The 6272-nt window shown below is 45.1% G+C and overlaps 1 long non-coding RNA gene across 1 annotated transcript in view; it reads right to left on the bottom strand.

Moving 5' to 3' along the window:
- Positions 1-3500, bottom strand: part of LOC125486448 — a 48139-nt gene extending 44639 nt beyond the window's left edge. The window contains exon 1 of the long non-coding RNA XR_007265105.1: positions 3399-3500. This is a non-coding gene — a long non-coding RNA (uncharacterized LOC125486448). The remainder of the gene's footprint in view (positions 1-3398) is intronic.
- Positions 3501-6272: the final 2772 nt, after the last annotated feature.

Genomic DNA, 6272 nt, shown 5'->3' with positions numbered 1-6272 from the left:
GGCTGGGAAAACGTCAGTATATATGCAGAAAATAGGGAGGTGGGTGGAGTAGGGACTAGCCACTGTCACTTCTGAGGAAGGGTCTAGGCCTGAAACGTCAGCCTTCCTGCTCCTCTGATGCTGCTTGGCCTGCTGTGTTCATCCAGCTCTACACCTTGTTATCTATTGAGAAACAGGATGGCTCATTGAAATGTAGTGTTTCAAAATGAACAGAAGGCATATTTGAAATTATTTAATTATTGTGCTGAATTAACAATCACAAACATGGATGTTTACTCTTGTTTGTTTAATAGTCTTGCCATTTTCATCTGTGGATATTTTTGATGCAATCATTTGTGGTTCTAAAATTAAAAACAGAAAGAACTATGGATGCTGTAAATCAGAAACAAAAAACAGAAGTTGCTACAAAAGCTCAACAGGTCTGGCAGCATCTGTGAAGAGAAATCAGAGTTAACATTTTGGGTCCAGTGACCCTTCCTCAGAACTGATGATAACTAGGAAAATGTTAGTTTAGTCGCAAAAGATAGGATGGTGGGGAGCAGGTAGGGAGTAAGTGATAGGTGGGTATAGAGCACAGAGAGAGAGAAAACAGTTGGACAGACAGAAGTGGATAACAATCTGGCTGGGAGAGTGAATAGCCATTAATGGAGACTGTTCGTGGCTAACGATAGAATCATAGAATCCCTACAGTGTGGAAATAGGCCATCTGGCCCAACATTCCACACCGCCTCTCTGAAGAGCATCCCACCCAGACCCATTCTCCTACATTTCCTATGTCTAACCCACCCAACCTAAACATCCCTGGGCACTATGGGCAATTTAGCCTAGCCAATCCACCTACCCTGCACATCTTTGGACTGTGGGAGGAAACCCACACAGACACAGGGAGAATGGCAACTATCTGTGTGGAGTTTGCACAAAGGCTGGAATCAAACTTGGGTCCCTGGCGCTGGGAGGCACCAGTGCTAAACACTGAGCCACCGTGCCACCCTCAATAGGTAGTGTGTAATGACAGACTGTGATAACAAGGCCTGGTGTTTGGGGTTGGAAGCTAGGACATGGGAGAGTTCAGGCCCTAAAATGATCAAACTCCATTAGTCTGGAGGGCTGCAGGGTCCCCAAGCGGAAAATGAGGTGTTTTTCCAGCTTGCTCAGAGCTTCACTGGAATACTGCAGCAAACCTGAGACAGATGTTGGCCAGGGAACAGGATGGTGTAAAGTGGCAGGTAACTGGAAGCTCAGTCTTTTCTGTGGGCAGAATGTAGACGTTTTGCAAAGTGGTCACCCAGTCTATGTATCATTTCCCCCCAATGTAGAGGAGACCACATTGTGGGCAGCGAACGCAGTAGACTAGATTGTGTGGAAGGTATGTTTGGGCCCTTGAGAAGTTGTTGAGGATGCACTGGGCAGATCATTTCAGCCTGCTCCTGCCACATAGAAGTCATCTCTTCCTACCTTGAATTGGTCTCTTCTCCCCCTTCTAGTCCCTGCCCACTTACATTGGTGATTCTTCTGGTGTTTAAAGCCAGTTTTAGAATTTCCAGTTTGCTGGCTCCAGTCACCTCCTCTTTACCTTGGACATGCAATCCTTTTACATGTCCATCCCCCACCAGGATGGTCTCAGGGCTCTCCGTTTTTTCGTGGAGCAGAGGCCTAAACCACCCCTATCCACCACCATCCTCCTCTGCTTGGCAGAGCTGGTCTTCACCCTCAACAACTTCTCTTAACTCTTATCATTTTCTTATGTCAGAGGGGTAGCCATGGGTACCCGATGGGCATAACCAGGGCCAGTCTCTTCGTGGGATACGTGAAACATTCTCTGTTCCAGTCCTATTCTAGCCCCTACCCACAACTCTTTCTCCAATATATTGACGGCATCAGTGTTGCTTCCCTCTCCTCATCCGGAGATGAGAAAGTTCATCAAATTTCACTTCTAATTTCCACCACACCCTCAATTTCACCTGGTCGCTCTGACTCCTCCCTTCCTCAACATCTGTTTCCATTTCTGGGGGAATAGACTGACCACTAACATCCACTATAAACCCACTGACTCCCACAGCTATCTGGACTATACATCCTGCCTCCTGTAAAGACTCCATTGCATTCTCCCAGTCCCTCTGTCTCAGTCGCATATGTTCCAATGAGGCCAAATTTGACAAGGGAGCCTCTGGAACATCTGCCTTTTTCCTCAACCGAGGATTCCCTAGTACTGTTGTTAACAGGGCCTTCATCCAGGTCCCACATTTCTGCTCTCAACCCTTCTGTTCCCTCCCACAACAGCGGTAGGGTTCCCTTTGTCCTTACCTACCAGCCCACCAGCATCCATATCCAGAAGACTACCAGCCACCATTTCCACCACTTCCACTCCCCTCCCTTGTCAGCCTTCCACAGGGACTGTTCGCTCCAGGGCACCCTGGTCCACTGTTCCTTTGTTCCCAACATCCCCACAGCACCTGCCCCTACAACCGCTGAAGGTGTAAAACCTGTCCATTTACTTTCCCCCTCGTCAGTATCCAAGGGCCCAAACATACCTTCCAGGTGAAGCAGCACTTCACACAATCTAGTCTACTGAATTCGCTGCTCAGAATATGGTCTCCGCTACATTGGTGAAACGAGGCATAGACTGGGTGACTGCTTTGCAGAACACCTACGTTCTGCCCACAAAAAACTCTGAGCTTCCATTTGCTTGCTGCTTGAACACACCACCCCGTTTCCTGGCCAACATCTCTATCTCAAGCTTGCTGCAGGGTTCCAGCAAAGCTCAGCACAAGCTGGGAGAACAACACCTCATTTTCCACTTGGGGACCCTGTAGCCCTCAAGACTCAATAATCGAGTTCAATAATTTTAGGGCCTGAGTTCTCCCACACCCTAGCCTGAAACATCACACACCAGGCCTTGTTATCACAGTCTGCCATTACACACTACCTATTGTTAGCCACTAACCGTATCCATTAATGGCTATTCACTCTCCTAGCTAGATTGTTATCCACTCCTTTGTCCGTCCAACTGTCTTCACTCTCTCTCTCGGCTCTATCCCCACCTAGCATTTACTCCTTACCCGATCCCCCCCACCCTATCTTTTGCATGTAAACGGATATTTTCCTAGCTATCATCAGTTCTGAGGAAGGGCCACTTGACCTGAAATGTTAACTCTGATTTCTCTTCACAGACGCTGCCAGACCTGCTGAGCTTTTCCAGAAACTTCTGTTTTTGTAAGTTGCGGTGGTTAGGGTGTGTTAAAACTGTTGGGTGGAAATACACCAAGTGCTTCAGTTTCATTTTCCAGGAGTCAAAAAAAAAGCTTCACGTGTGGAATAAGGAATAAAGCAGACTTTAAAAGATAGGTTAATGTGCTCTACATACTAAGCGATTGAGCATAATAAGCATTGTTACTTACCCAAAATAACAAAACCATCTACCTCCTCATCTTGTGCACTTTTCTTGGATGACTCCGTGCTCTTTTGAATTCCGAAAAATTTCAGCATTTCACTCTACAAGGCTGAAAGACAAATCCGTAAACATTGAACTGAAAGACAAGCACTACTATAAAATGAAGAATTATTTGTCTCTCAATCATAGGTTATCCTTCCTTGAAAAGTAGAAAAAGCACACAATTAATAACTTTATTTGTTTAAAGAGAGAGAGAGGCTAAATTGACTACTTTAAAACTTTTTAAAAATTCTGTCATGGGATTTGACCATAAATCAGCAAAGTGGTATTTGCTATCCACCTCCAAGGATGGAATCTACTAGAATACTAATATTTGGTTTGAGTTTTTGTTTCAAGACAATGACAAAAGTTGTGATGGCAACTCTGCATCACTCTCAGTAAAAGCAATAGATATTCTGCATGGGAAGATATATGCACAAAACTCCAGATGAACAATTTTCAAAAGCTAACTTTAAAAAAACAAAACAAACTGGAGGTCTCCTTTGATTTCTGTGTTTCAAAACCATGCAATCAAATCTAAAAGTGTTGCACGCAATTAGAATCATAGAATCCCTACAGTGTGGAAGCTGGCTATTCGGCTCATTGTGTTCACATAAACCCTCCAAAGAGCATCCCATTCAGATTCATCCCCGACCCTATCCCTGTTTTTCCCATGGCTAATCCACATAACCTACACATCCCTGGGCACGATAGACAATTTAGTATGGCCAGTCCACCTAATCTGCATATCTTTGAACTGTGGGAGGAAACTGGAGTACCTGGAGGAAACCCACGTAGACACAGGGAAAAGCATGCAAACTGCACACAGATAGTCATCGAGTTGTACAGCATGGAAACAGACCTTTCAGTCCAACTCATCTCTGCTGACCAGGTGTCCTAAATGAATCTAGTCCCATTTGCCAGCATTTGGCCCATATCCCTTTAAACCCTTCCTATTCACATACCCATCCAGATGGCTCTTAAAAGGTTATAATTCTATCAACTTCCACCACTTCCTCCAGCAGCTCATTCCACACTTGCATCACCCTCCATGTGGGAATGTTGTCCCCCAGGTCCCTTTTATATCTTTTCCCTCTCACCTTAAAACCTATCCCCTCTACTTTTGGACTCCCCTACCCTGCGGAAAAGGCCTTGGCTATTCACCCTATTCATGCCCTCATGATTTTGTAAATCTCTACAAGATCACCTCTCAGCCTCCGATACTCCAGGGTAAGTAGCCCTAGCCTATTCAGCCTCTCTCTATAGCTCAAAATCTCCAACGCTGGCAACATCCTTGTAAATCTTTTCTGATCCATTTCAAGTTCACAACATCCTTCCTAAAGCAGAAAGACCAGAACTGAATACCGTATTCTAGAAGTGGCCTAAGCAATGTCCTGTACAGCCGCAACGCGACCACCCAACTCCTATACTCAATGCACTGACCAACAAAGGCAAGCATACCAAATACCTTCTTCACTATCCTATCTACCTGCGCACTCCAAGGTCTCTGTTCAGCAACACTCACCAGGACCTTACTATTAACTGAATAAGTCTTGCCCTGATTGGTCTTTCCAAAATGCAGCACCTCATATTTATCTAAATTAAACTCCATCTGCCATTCCTCAGCCCATCTGATCAAGGTTCCATTGTACACCAAGGTAACCTTCTTCACTGTCCATGACGCCACCAATTTTGGCGTCATCTGCAAGCTTAACAACCACGCCTCCTTATGTTCATATCCAAATCATTTACATAAAGACAAAAAGCAGTGGACCCATCACCCATTCTTGCGGCACACTGTTGGTTATGGCCCTCCAGTCTGAAAAGCAACCCTCCACCACCACCCTCTGTCTCCTATCTTCAAGCCAGTTCTGTATCCAAATGGCTCATTCTCCCTTTGTTCCATGTGATCTAAACTTGCTAGCCAGTCTACCATGTGGAATCTTGTCAACCACTTTAGTGAAGTCCATATAAATCATGTGCAACATTCCACCTTCAATCCTCTTTGAAGAAGTAACAAAAGAAAACTCAATCAAGCTGTGAGACACAATTTCCCCACACACAAAGACATGTTACTATCCCTAATTCGTCCTTGCCTTTCCAAATGCAAGTAAATCCTGTCCCTTAGGATCTCCTCCAACAGCTTACCCATCACTGATACAAGGCTCACTGGTCTATAGTTCCCTGGCTTTTCCTTACTGCCTTTCTTAAATAACTGCACCATGTTGGCCAACCTCCAGTCTTCTGGCACCTCACCTGTGGCTATCAATGTTACTAATCACCCAAAAAGGTGGAATCAAACCACGGTCCCTGGCACTGTGAGGCAGCAGTGCTAACCACTGAGCCACCATGCCGCAGTAATGGTATCATCTGTACAAAGCTGATGTTACAGGTTAAATCTCTTTCACGTAAACTTCAATTATAACATTATATTATTGCTAAGTGGCTCTTAAGTATGGAAACATTTTGCTTATTAAGCTTTCTCCTCATTTGAATTGAATGATTATTCATTGTAAAATGCAAGTGGCCATACAGCAAAATACAGTGAAGAGCTTCAACTTTCGCCACAATCCGGCGCCATTTTGAATATTTTAAGCAGTCAAGAAGATATAACCGAAAGAGAGTCTATATTCATTTCACCATCTCCACCACAGGTCGGGTCAGCTCATCAGCGACACCTGCACCACCACTTCTTCTCCACTACCTATGCCAGATGCACCAACATAGGAGTCACCGCACTTTAGGCGCCATTTCTTCGCCGCTGGGTCCACCTTGCTGAGGCCACTGCCAAGTCCCACGCTAAATCCACACTTCCCTTGCAACCAGGTGTCCTCTGCTCTAC

Source organism: Rhincodon typus, chromosome 2, assembly GCF_021869965.1.
Source record: "Rhincodon typus isolate 14 chromosome 2, sRhiTyp1.1, whole genome shotgun sequence".
Classification (NCBI taxonomy): Eukaryota; Metazoa; Chordata; class Chondrichthyes; order Orectolobiformes; family Rhincodontidae; genus Rhincodon; species Rhincodon typus.
The sequence above is the reverse complement of the archived record's forward strand: the minus strand, read 5'-3'. Positions and strand labels throughout refer to the sequence as shown.